Source organism: Aethalodelphis obliquidens, unplaced genomic scaffold (assembly GCF_003676395.1).
Source record: "Aethalodelphis obliquidens isolate GAN/ISIS:26980383/991018 unplaced genomic scaffold, ASM367639v1 scaffold1, whole genome shotgun sequence".
Classification (NCBI taxonomy): Eukaryota; Metazoa; Chordata; class Mammalia; order Artiodactyla; family Delphinidae; genus Aethalodelphis; species Aethalodelphis obliquidens.
In genome coordinates, this window is record NW_020837945.1 from 54,850,126 (window position 1) to 54,863,888 (window position 13,763).

Consider the following 13,763-nt stretch of genomic DNA (forward strand, 5'->3'; position numbering starts at 1 on the left):
TATACGTTACAGGAGTACAGTATAGTGAGTCACAATTTTTAAAAGTTATATTGCATTTATAGTTATAAGATACTGGCTGTATTCCTCATGTTGTACAATATATTCTTATAGCTTATTTTATACCTAATAGCTTGTACCTCTTAATCTCCTACTCCTGTGTTGCCCCTCTCCTGTTCCCTCTCCCCACTGGTAACCACTAGTTTGTTCTCTGTATCTGTGAGTCGGCCTCTTTTTATTGTTATATTCACTAGTTGTATTTTTTAGAATCTATTCCATTTGGAATCTAAAAAATGCCTATGTTAAGATGAATAAACAAATCAGGTAAGTTAAGTAGCTAGGTCAATAACTAGAATGTGGAGCATGAATTCAAAGCCAGATTGTCTGGCTCCAAAGCCTTTATTCTTTTCCCTGCCTATCTTGGGAGATAACATGTACAAAGTAGGACCAAATGAGTGTTGCAATCATTGCTTAGCTTAGATAAAGATGTAATATCCTCCTTCATAGGGAATACATTTCCCTAGCCTTGAAGACGAAATTGCTTTAAAGCTACAAGATATAACTGAAGATTCAGAAGCTATCCATGCACAAGTTTTTAAACACAGCATCTTCATGGTTTCCTCCTTCCTTTAGCCTGGGTCAGTGGACAAAATGGCCATGTTCCTGGCGTAGAGATCTCATCCATTGTAGATGTTCCTGAATAGGTGCCTGAGGCTCCAAGGCTTAGGGGAGTCCCTCCAGGGTCCTGCACACCTTCCACAGGGCACCCAGATGAGTGGCATGCCCTGGCACCGGTTCAGGACCTACCACTTCTACTTCTTCCTATTTGACTTACAGTATGAGCTAGTACAGGATCAGAATGTTGATATATTTTAATTTGCTCATATGCCAAATTGCAGTGTTTATATTTGCAACTCTGAAAGTTGATGGGGAGAATAAATAGAATTGGAATTCATAAATATGAACGCCATGAAGTACTTTGAGCTTCACTAAAAGGGGAGATACACAAGACATTACACTGAGAAATTGTTTAGGAGCAGCAAATGGAGAGAAGCAACATTTTGTTTTAAAAAAAAAACCCCCACATCACAACCCTTTCATTATGTGCAGCACACAATTTAACAGGTGTGTGATTTATTCATTTATTCACAGACTCATGGACAAACCATTCCATCACAGCACCATTGTCTGTGAAGCAAAACACATTTACAACAAACTGTACCAGCTTCTTCAGAGACACTGAATTAGCTGATCTCCAGAAATCCTTTGCTGCCAGTTGAAAAGAGGGTTAATAATCACCAAAATGGTGAACATGAATAATTAAACTTGACCTCAATAAACTCTTTTCCATCCTGGGATTTCTGGGTCATCAATAACCAGTGCTTGATATGAAAGGAAAAAGTATTTTGGTGTATTATTTCCACTGGAGAAATAATGAAAAATAACAGTTTCTCTACATGCTTCCGGAATGGTCAATGACCCTGGTGGGAAATGTTCTATAGCCCTGCCCTTCCCACCTTCCTCAGTTCTTCTCTTGGAGGAAGATGGTCTTCTGATTGGTGAGACTAGGGAAAGTGTCCCACCTACTCGCCACATTTCCTTATTGGGCAAAGTTAAGTGTTGATAGGTCACTGTTCTTTTTCTCCTGGTTTCTTATACCCAAGTGCTCCTAGGAGCTGCACGTGCCTATCTCAAGTCTCCAAGAGGTTAGCTTGTCACTGATGGGTCCAGCTAAGTGACTTGTTCTTGCTTCTCCACTTGCAGGTGGGTAATAAGTCATGGTCCAGTGGATCCCCAGGTATAGATACTGAGCAGAGAACTAGGAGGTCCGGGCTGAACTTCCGTGCAGGTTAACAAAGCGCCCTGTGTTTTCTGGCCCTATCAGAAAACTGATCCTCTGCTTGGACGTCACAGTGTTACCCTATCCGGCTTTACTGCTGGTAAAGCTGCTGCTGTGCTCTGGTTCTCCAGTTGCTCCTTTTGCCAAGTTCTTAACTGCGTGGAATTGGAAGGTGAGGATTGGATGAGTGATTTTTACCCTGCCCCCCAAACTCCAATAGAACGGGAGCATCCCTGAAGAGAGGCAGGGCAGCAAGGAGATGGGAGGGGAGGATATCATGGAGGAATGGGTGTGCCTGTGGGTGTGTGTGTAGAGATAGCTACTTTTCACTTTCTGCCTGCCTTTAATACATTACAGTGTCCTAATATAAAAAACTAAAAAGCTATGTTCAAAACTGATCCCGGGGACTAGAATGCTGCTGGCACAGTGAGGAACATGCAATCGATAAGTAAACAGACCATGTCAGCCTGAGGAACTTTCAGAACAACATTTCTACTCCGGAAAAAATAAATAAATAAATAAAAGTAGATTGAGTCTATTTAAATATTCCCCAAGATCTCTGTTAAATTTCAGGTAATAATGTTTCTTCCTTTGAACCTCATTGCATGTTTGCCTTTGACTGAAAATAGCCTGAGCTAGACACCATTTGATATTCACCCTGTGACTATTTTAGTATTGGGGCTGGACCAAAAGAAATTCATGCTCACTGAAATGATTTTCACTTACTGAAACGAATTCACTTTTTTCTTCCTTCAGCAATTCATCAATCTAATGGGAGAAACAGAAGCTATCATAATAATGAGAATAGACTTCTAGGAGCAGCAGCCAATATCAATACTTTAATAATGCAAATTCGATTGCTATATATTTGGCTTCAATTTTTAATTAAGTTTTTTGCCATTGCATGATCCTCTCTCTCTCTCCACACACACACACACAAACTTTATATATATATATATATATATATATATATATATATATATTTTATAGCACAGGTATCACATTTGACCAGATCCTATTATCTCTGGACAACATTAATAATGACATGGAGGATATCACTATTATCATCGTCATTATCATCATCTTGATAAACATTTTTAGAACGTTTTGAATGTGGCTGTGAACTGCGTTTTGGATAAAGTAAATACCTCCTGTATGATATATCCCAAAACAATAACAGTAATTGAAAATTATAGAGAATGTTTTTTAAAGTAACATATTAACATCATATATAAGTATCAGAATTTCATAATGTGTCATGGCTTAACTTATATAACACAGGACACTCTTAAACTAGAAGGGCTACCAAATTCTATTATTTCATTGTTTATGTATAGAACAATTTTAATTATTTTTAGAGGTAAGTGGTTCTGAGCAGCAGGCATCTATCTACCTAAGAATGGTATGAAATCCTGTGGCTTCTCCCATCTTGTCCCTCTATCTTCAGTAAGATGCTCTGGGCATCCCATAGTTAGCAGGCAGTTCCCAGTCTCTCGCTCCTGCATTTCTGACCTGTTCCTGGGCTATTTCCAGCCTGTTCCTGACTCTGCTTTATTGTCCCCTACTCTCTATCTCCTTTTATTCCTTGAACCAGGCCTTTGATTTTGGGTTCCCTTCAAGGACTCTTGCCTCCCTTTCTATCTGCTTGAAAAGGGATAACCCACCCCAGCAGACTCCAGATACAGCTGCTGACCTAGTTTCTCTGGTGGGTGGATTTGGACAGCACAGATTCAGACTGTAATGCGGTTGTTCTTCATCCTTCTGTATCCAGTCATTAAACATTGGATTTCCACAAGGCTTAGCCCTGGGTGGAAGAAGGAAAGTCTACACTGGTTTATAAAAGAGTTACTAGATTCTGAGAACCATGCTAAGAGTTTTAAATTCCTCATGCCATTTCATATTCCCAACAGTGTTATAAGGTAGGAAATATTATTGTCTCTGTTTTATAGATAGGAAAATTTGGTTTAGAGTATTTGCTCCATTTCCTCATGGGTGCACAGTTAGGAGGAAACCGAGCTGGGCTGCAAATCCAGGCAGTTTTACTCCAGGACCCCTGCCCTCAATCACCACTCTGTATTGCATGGGTTACATGGAATCTCTAAGTGATCTCATCCACGCTTACGAGTGCAATTACCATCAAAGCATGATGACTCCTGAACTTCAGGTCCCTCCTCCAGATCTCCATTCGGATGTCTCAGAAACACTTCAAGCTAAGCATATCCAAAAGTTAACATAATTATTTTCCCCTCCAAACCCAGTCCTCTTAAGTGTTCCCTCCATCAGGGAAGGACAGAGTCCTCCATTTAGTGGTACGAGCTAGACACCTAGGCATAATTCCTGACTCATCCCTCTCCTCTCCTTTAATCCTGTATCAAATCCATTATTGAGTCCTGTCACTGATACCTCCGAAATGTGTCTCAAAGCAGTCTTCTTCTCCCCATCTCCACTGCCACCCGCTTTGCCCAAGCCACGGTTATCATTCATCTGACCCGGTTCCATAGACCCCTGAGTGGTGTTCTCACTTCCAACCTTGGCCCTCTTCGTCTGTTCTTGACACTGCAGTATAAGAGGACTTTTTAAAATGCAAACTGACCATATCATCCCCTGCTTCACATGGTTCTCGTTGTTCTTAGATAAAGAACTGTCTGCTTAGCTGGACCAGCAAGGCCCTGCAAAGTCTGACCTCTGCCTGTAGCTCCAGCCTCATGCGAATCTCCTTCTCTCTGTTCTCTGTACTCAGGACCACTTGCTTGCTTTCATGTGGACATCTTCAACCCACTGCAGAGGAAAAATGCTGTTTCCTCTGTCTGAAATGCTCTTCCCACCAAGTCTGATTAACTTGCTCATTCTTCAGTTCTTAGACCACATGTCACTTCTGCAGGGACACCTTCTTGCCGCACCACCCCCGACCTTCCCAGACTAGGACAGGTACTCCTGTAATATATCTTTATAATACCCTGAACCTCACTGTCGTAACACTTACCTCTGTTTGCAATAATGCTTTTTTTAATGTGATTATTTACTCAACCACTCTCTTCCCTGTGGGAATATAAACTCTCTAAGGGCAGAGACCAAGTCAGTTTTTGCTGAACATTGTATCCCCTGCAGGCATTGATAAATATTCATTGAACGAATCCAAGTTGACTTCTAAAACACAACAGAATTCATTTTAAATGCAACAGACTAAATGGCAAGAACTAAATCTCTGTTGAGTGATAGGGAATATATTAAATTTTAAGGTAGTTAAAATTTTTTGACTCAAAACTCTCTTCTGTTGTAAGCCTCTTACCACACTCTGAATTGTATAATCCTTTTAATTTTCTTACTGACATATGACAAAAGGGTATGATCTAATCTTTTCCATCCTTGGGTCTTGAAACTTGGCCTCACTGCAGTGTGTGGCAGCCACAGGGTGCTTTGGGATACTGGCTTGGCTGCCCCCTTTCCACCACACTCACTACACTTCCCTGCATCTTCAACCATTTGGGCTTCCCAGCTACCCTGCCTTCAACTCAGAACCTGTTGCTGGCCCTTGGTTGGGGTGATTCTTAGGCTCTATTTTTTGCTCCACCCTTGGATTTTGTGTCCCTACAGCTTCAGCAGAAGTGGGGAGTGCAGGGCTGGGGATGGAAGGAAGAGAGGATGGCATTGGGAATACTCATGGTTGGGCTCATTCCAGAGGCATGGCAGGAGGGAAATTTGTGAAGGTCTGACCTAGAATTCAAACAGTCTAGAAGAAAGAACAGGGAGTGTTGAGAATTGCATGAAAAGATGAGATACTAATAGGATTCAATATTTTCAGTGTGCTTTGGGGAAATGATTAAGTGCCAGGTCTTCTAACTCTGAATCTCTGAGACTGGCCCAGAAATCTGTACTTTAATATGCAGCCCAGGTAATTTTGATGCATGTGGTCCCTGTACTGCACTTTGAAACAACAGTGGCATAGAGTCACCTTTTATTCAGAGCACTGTTAACACTTATTCTCAAAAAAAAAAAAAAAAAAAAAAAAGCCCATATTCTTAGCTCTACTGACTTGCTTGGAACAAGATACATATATTCCACAAATGGGCTGATCCTCTGGTCCCTTCTATTAAATATATTAATGGCTATTATTGTGTTTTTATGCTAAGAAGCATAGAGGAGCAGTTACCTGTTTTTCTTTGTGAATCCCAGGAACATCTGTTGCTTAACACCTGGCGTTCTCTGTGACAGGTGTATGCTCGAGATAGCAATGGTAAAAAATCAGATGATGTTGGCTCAGATCACGATTTGCAGCCTGTCACTCCTGCCAAATGGGTCAGTTGAGACGGAAACCACAATTTGAGCAGATGTGTATTAATAAGTTAGGGAAGTGTGACAATTTAAAGGCAAGAGGACGAGAAGACGGGCTGTCTTGTGAAGTGGGAGAGGCAGTTTTCAACTGTCCAGGAAGATCATTTTCTTTCTTCCTCTTTGTAAGTTTTCATTCCCTCCTTACTCGTCCCCCAAAGCTTTAGGTACTTCCAAAGCCTATGAAGGAGATAGAAGTTGGAACGTTGTTTGAACAAAAGAAAGCAGTTGTGTCGAGTGGAGACCTCAGCTGGATACTGTTAGATTGTCTGGTTCAAACCTTCCACTACGTAGACAAGGAAATGGAGGCCTGGGGACATTATGCGATTGAGCCCAAGGATGGGCTACTTTATCTTTTATTCTGTCTGGAACCCAAAGCACAGCTAAAGTCCAGGTGTCAGATGTAGTTTATTATTCTTCCCACATTATCACAACATGGTAACTCAAAGAGTTCTAGGCAAGGGAAATGGTCAATGATGTTCTCTCCACTACAGTGGAGATTGTATGACTGCAAGCACCTTGCCTGTCTCGTTCTTCACTGTAACCTCAGCGTTTAAAACAGTGCCAAGCACATTGTGAGTAATTGGTACGTCTCAAGAAGCCCTGTTAGCTTCTACTTCTGTGTTTTTGGGAACCTTGAGCTGCCTAGAAGAAGTCTGGCTACTCTGATGGAGATACCAGGTGGATAGACCATGTGCCAAACCAGAACCTGGGAGTGAGACCGTATTTGGAAATAGGGTCGCTGCAAATGGAATCAAGTTAAAATGAGGTCATATGGATTAGCGGAACCTAAAGCCAGTGGCTGGTATGCTCATAAGAAGGCCATGTAAATACACAGATACACAAGGGGAAAAGGCCATGTGATGACAGAGGCAGAGATTTTAGTGATGCAGCTGCAAGTCAAGGAACCTCAAGGACTGACAGCAACTGCCAGAAGCTAGAAAGAGGTGAAGAGGGATTCTTCCCTAGAGCCTGCAGAAGGAGCGTGGCCCTGCTGACACCTTGATTTTGGACTTTTAGCCACCAGAACTGTGAGACAATACATATCTGGTTTTGTTTGTTTGTTTGTGTGTTTGTTTGTTTTGCATTACATGGGTCTCTCACTGCTGTGGCCTCTCCCGCTGTGGAGCACAGGCTCCCGACACGCAGGCTCAGCGGCCATGGCTCACGGGCTCAGCCTCTCCGCGGCATGTGGGATCTTTCCGGACCGGGGCACGAACCCGTGTCCCCTGCATCTGCAGGCGGACTCTCAACCACTGTGCCACCAGGGAAGCCCACATATCTGTTGTTTTAAGCCACCAGTTTGTGGTACTTTTTTTTTTTTACAGCAGCCCTAGGAAACAAATATAAGAGAAGCAGCCTTGGAACTACATGGAGAGGGAATGAAGACCAGCTATACAGCATTCTGGTTGGTTCTTCAGGTGACTCTAGGCCCAGCTGTCATCTGACCACAACCACACGAGAGACCCCAGGTGTGACAAGCAGAACTGTCAAGGGGCCTCGGACACATGAGGATCCACGGCATGGGGCGTCTTGGACATTCCAGCCCAGATGACTGCAGCCCCAGCTGTCATCACCTGCGATAGAAGAACCACGCACCAGAGACAGTCCACCCACTGAATTGTGAGAGAGAATAAAACAGTTGTTTTAACCACTACATTTTGGGATGGTTTTACTACACAGCGAGAGATAACCAAAATATTTGGATTCCTCAGAAGCAGCCTCTGAGATAAGGAAGTGATTTATTAGGAGGTACTCCCAGGAATACTAGAAGTGAATAGGGAAGTGGGACAGCAAAAGGAAGACAACCAAGCCAGGATGTGGCATCAGACAAAGTCCCACGGAGGGTAAGTTTGACCTAATCTTGTCAGGAACACTGGAGACAGTGAAAGTCCTAACTCAGCATTGACCCCATCAGGGTCAAAAACACTGGTGTAGCTAAACCCCTTCACCCTTCAGTCATTGGTTAAGAGCTGGCCCAGGGACAGATAAACTCTCAGTCACTTCTGGCTCTTTGGGAGGGGTGGGGAGGAGGTTAGGGGAGGTTAGCAGCCTGAGGGCAGCTCTTCAGCAAGGAGACACAGGTGCCAGGAGTGAAGATGCTCACAGAAGCAGGGGATGTAAATTAGAAAAGGGAGGGTAAGCCGTTCATCCCAGTTTGCCAGGGACTGGATTTAAAATGGAAAGCCCCACATCTTGGGAACCTGCTCAGTTCCAGGCAAGTCAAACAATTAGTTGGTCACCCTAGAAAGGGATCCCAGGGGACATGGGCAGAGCCTGACAGCATCTGCTATAGCGGATGCGTGAATATCTCTAAACTGGAGAGAGTGGGGCTCACAGGACTCGTCAGAGGCACCTCTGTAAGAGTCCAGGGATGTTGGACTTCAACCAGCAGTCAAGGACCCTCTTAATGATAAGAGCCTGTGACCTATGACAGGTATAAATGATTTCAAACTGTTTCAAACACTGCAGAAGGGCCGAGGATGATCAGAGTGGGGAACTGTCTTTTAGTTTGGCAATTAGAGGCATGGGTGAAAGAAGAGGGGCAGACACACAATGGTACAACATGAAACTCAACAATGGGTAGACAGCGCAGCGTCCTCCATGGACGAGGGTGTAAAGGGAACAAGAAACCTGGGAGTTAGAGGAATGACGGGGGACAGGAAGAGATGAATTCAGTGCTAGGATGTTTTTAAAAATGTCTGTGTTGCATAATGATCATTTTTGGATGTTTTCTCAGGGAAAAGAGCTCATGGATGAAAATGAAGGTAAAAGGTAGTCAGGGGAGGGGTGAGACTGGTGGCTGATGGTTCCAGTAGGGGGAAGAAATGAAGTCCCAGTCACTTCAATTACAAGCCGAGAAGCTGATTTATGTAATGAACAGAATGGAAATAAGGATTTTATTAGCAGGAATGAGAACTCTTCAGTGAGAAAAAGCAAAGAGAATGGGGAGATTTCATTAAGGTTTATAGATTAATGAATGGTCTGAGGACAGTAAACATAAATATGTTCATTTAATCTCAGCATATTAGATGAAAGGTGTTTGTTTTTCAACCAAGAAAGAAATGCTTATAGGATAAACAAAAGGAATGCTATTTTATTTAATTCAACAAGGAAATGTATGGAAGAATCCCTGCTCACAGGGTGTAATATGTAGGCTAAATTGATAAAGAGGTTCAAGACAGGTTTGGATAAATTACTGAGTGCAAATCCATATCAGATTAATAAAGAAAGATGTTTAAGATTTTCTTGTTTATTTTTTCATATGTATTTCATTTGATTTGAATATTTAGTAAATGTAAAAGGCCATACAGTGAAAACTTGCTCTCTTAACCCCTGTTCTACATCTCCCCAGTCCCTGCCTCTCCCAACAAGTAATCACTATTATGGATTTTCTTTTATCTTTTAAAATACTTTTTAAAGTGCATATACAGGCAGATAAGAATAAATTCCTTGAAGGCAAAGAGTTTAATCTGTTTTGTTTGCAGTCATATCCTCAGAGTCTAGAAGAGTTCCTGGGACATCAAAGATGTTCAATAAATATATATTAAATGATCAAATATATTTACCCCCACAATTGTTAAACGAATAGCAGCATCCTATACATACTTGCTTCTTTGCATATTGCTTTGTGTATTTGAAAATACGTCCTTGAGATATTTCCTTATTTGTACATAAAGGCCTTCATCCTTTATTTTTTTTATTTTATTTTTTTTTGCGGTACACGGGCCTCTCACCGCTGTGGCCTCTCCCGTTGTGGAGCAAAGCCTCCGGACGCGCAGGCTCAGCGGGCATGGCTCACGGGCCCAGCCGCTCCGCGGCATGTGGGATTTTCCCAGACCGGGGCACGAACCCGCGTCCCCTGCATCGGCAGGCGGACTCTCAACCACTGCGCCAACCAGGGAAGCCCCCGTCCTTTTTTTTAGAGCTGAGTTATAGTCCATTGTATGGATGTGCCATAATTTATTCAACCAATCTCACTAATGACCACCTAGTTAGTTCCCAAGTTCTTGTTTTTACAAATGTCAGTGCAATGAATAATCTTGTGTGATTCTTGTATTTGTAGGATAAGTTTTCAGATGTGCAACACCAGTTTTTAAGAAGTCATGTCTTCCCTTAAATGTCTCAGATAGTGGTGACAGAATTCTTGATCAAATGGACCACTGACCTGCCCTGCATGACATTTCTTATGTGTTTTTCAGTGGTCATTGCTAACGCCAGGTGTCTTTGGCCTGCTTAAAAAAAAACCAGAGAGATTTGCAGGATGAGAAATAGTAGAGTATAGGAAGCAGTGAAATTGACACATGGATGTTTAAGATCAGGCTGAAACATCACTGCAGAATCGAATCTAAAATCCCAGCTCTTGTGTGGCCACTGCTTGGATGGCTAAGCTGGCTGTCTTCACTGTGAGAGATAGGTCTTAATTGCCGCTGTATCATAATACACATCTATGTTTTTACTTCTTTTCTAAGGACAATTGAGTACCCAGGGTTCTTTGCTGATCTTGCTTCACCATAGCCTCTTATTTTCATCATAGCCTTGGGGCCTTGATCTTCTTATTTTGGTCAGACTGTGACACCAGGGACATCAGGCTGAAATGACAGCATCCCCCTTGGTTTATCTCAGTGTTGTTTCTTACAGGGGAGGGCAGAGCCGAACTGCACGTGGATGATGGTGCTAAAAGAGAACAGTCTCTGAATCCTTAACCCAGACACACGTGGCTATGCTTCTGTTCCCTGCCATGTTTCCTTTGGAAACATGAAAATAATAATACATGCCCTGCACCCATTGAAGGTGTGGTGGTGAATATTAATAAGCTTCAAAATGCAGTTTGAGCTCTTCAGCCCTGAGGTTCTTGATAAAAATTGGGGTATAGAGTTAGTGAGATAAAGAAGCACATTCCAACCATGACCATTTTTCATTGTAGAGTACCTTGACAACTGCTTTAAGCCTCGCACTCCAATACAATACCTAGGAACTTTCAGTACAGCGCATGTGTATTTTTAATATTCAGCTTTATCTTCTTATGTACTAACTGCCGGAGACTGTGGTCGTTTAGTCAATCAGCAGATATGTTTTAGATGTTCACTGGATTCTGTGGAGGCATCAGTCTCAGAAAGAGCCCTGGGCTCCTGCCCAGGAGATTGGCTTTTCTACGACTCCTCCCCAACCACCTGAAAGCCTGTGAGCAGCCGCTTCACCGGAGCCTCAGTTTCCTTTTCAGCAAATCAGGGTAATGACTCCTGCCCTGTGCGTCTCTGTGAGTGAATGGGAAAGCTCAGTGACAATGGATGGACAGGCTGTTTTGTAGGATACGGTCCATTAAAGATTACTATGACTATTAACGTCTATGCAGGGTACTTCCTCACATGGGAAAGAAAACTGAGATGTCAGGAAACAGGGGCCACACACCCCAGGCCAGGGCTTCCCAACCTCAACTGAACTACAGACTGGTAATATATCTAAGTTTTCTACTGTGATATATCAAAATCACATAGGCCTATATATGTATAAAATATGTACACAGGATATATGTAAAATATGCATATATGGATATAAAATATAGGGATACCAATACTTCAGTGATAGCAACAACAAAAAGATCTTCCTTTCAGTCAGATCACACTGAACTGGCCTATGACGCAAGTTGGTTTTCTGCCCCCTGAAGAGACAAGAAATGTCAAAAGGGCCAATGCCAAACTCAGAGCCCTGCCAGCCCACGTTCCAGCCCCGGGAACAGGCTCGTGGCCTTTGGATGCCCTTAGGAGCCTGGTACAACTCCATTGCAAGAGCTCTAGGGACTCAGTGAGAAGGGGGGAGAAAAAAACCTGTTGATCCTTTTTTTTTCCCTGAAAGTGGACAGCTAACTGAGGGCTTGGTGATGCTGGTGCCCATGGTGGCGATGAGAGTCTAGGAGAAAGTGAAAATTCACTCGTTTCCACTCAAATGCCTACTGGGCTCATCAGGTAATGTAGAAGAGTGAAACAGCCGACATAAGAATTCTTATCATCCAGTGTCGTTATATTTCGTAATCAGAACTGCAACGGACTGAGGTTCAACAGAGGGTATCGATCCTCTTGATCTGAGGTCACAGGTGGGATGCAGGCTTCGTGTTGTGGCATCCTCCGATTTTTAGTTGAGGTCTAATGAATTCTATGTGACATTATTCTAAGTTTTGGATGTTGGCGTGTGTATACATGTACTTATACATACATGCACAGATCATTATGTGAGGCAAGCTGGGGTGGTCTCCTGGGGATCCCTGGACCCTCAGGGGTGGAGTGGAGATAGTGGTGCCAGGCACAAGGAGCAGACATGATTATAACTCAACAATATCGTGGTCTCTCCTTCTGGAACTCAGCCTAACCTCCAAGGTGTGGGAAGAGAGGCTGCTGGGCCATGACGGAAACGTTCATCAATTTCTTAGGGACTGGCAGCTGAGAAAGACTCCTTTACAACTGTTTTAGATTCCCCGTGTGATTTGTCAAGGATCAGGGGTTCCCCCGGCCGTAAGAGAGTTAACAGGCAGATAATGGAACTATGCTTTGACAGCTGTGTGGGTTTCTAAGCGAAAACACTGTGCATTGTATTACAGGAAATGAGGGTCTGGGAAGTGGTCTTGGTGACTCCTAGAATCATAAACGCTGGCTACTTCTAATAAGGGGAAAAGGTAAACAGGCCAATGATTAACTTCGTTGCACTTGTGAAATAGAAGAGCTGAAATGTAAGAGCTAAGCAACAGGCCTCCTGTAAGGTAATTCTGGGGAACTGCTTTGCTCCAGAACTGGAAGGATAAGTACTTCCAAATGACTCATTGTCTTGTTTCTTTTGACTCCCTGGAATTTCCCAAATGCTAAGCGACAGGCAAGAAAGTGTCTGCCAGGGCACAGACTAGAACTATAAGTCTAGATAGGGTACTTCTATTCAGTTGATTATTTCAATTTTCTCACCCATTAAAGGGTATAGCAAAGAACACCTTTTCATACACCGTGAAAGCTGATTTGGAAACCAAAGGCTTGATTCTTTTCTTTCACTATTAAGCCTGTGTGTAGAAATCAACCACACCTAATATAATCACACCTGTTTCTATTTTGATGATGAGATCAAGGGATTTATAAGCTGAGGCGTATAACCCCAGGGAAGCGGGAGGGTAGGAAGTGGTGCAAATCAACACACGTTGAGCACCCAAAGATGCAGTCATGTCCACGGTCGCATTTAATACTCACAGCTTCCCCAGAGGGAGGTGTCATTACCTTCATTTTCTAATGAAACGAGTTTTCTTTTTGAACGTTTGTTCTAATTGGAAATCAAAGTGAAAAATAAAAGTGATACACAGGAAACAAGGGAAGGAGGGAAAGAAGGGAAACATTAAAAGCTACATTCTCCTCACTTACCTTTAACTGATCTGATTAATCCTTACTTTCCTTCCTCTGGACAGCCCTTGAGGGTAAGCACTTCCAATCCTTGGTCCTTTCCCAGTCTCTGTTTCTGAAAGATCTTACCTACTCCAGGTTTGAGGTACAGCCTCCTGAAAGACGACTCACATCTCTAGCCCTGATTCTGTCCTAATTCCAGACCTGTGCAGGCTTGCTGGCTC

The 13,763-nt window shown here is 42.9% G+C and overlaps 1 long non-coding RNA gene across 3 annotated transcripts; it reads right to left on the minus strand.

Moving 5' to 3' along the window:
- Positions 1-219: 219 nt before the first annotated feature.
- LOC113619409 (uncharacterized) lies at positions 220-13,722 on the minus strand. Of its 3 annotated transcripts, none has more exons than XR_003432376.1 (3): positions 13,561-13,722; positions 5,988-6,346; positions 220-4,393 (listed from the first exon to the last, which is right to left on the minus strand). It is a non-coding gene; the product is annotated as an uncharacterized LOC113619409 (long non-coding RNA). The 3 variants fall into 3 exon arrangements; XR_003432375.1 differs by adding an exon at positions 13,420-13,462 and having other exon boundaries at positions 220-6,346; XR_003432374.1 differs by adding an exon at positions 13,393-13,462 and having other exon boundaries at positions 220-6,346.
- Positions 13,723-13,763: the final 41 nt, after the last annotated feature.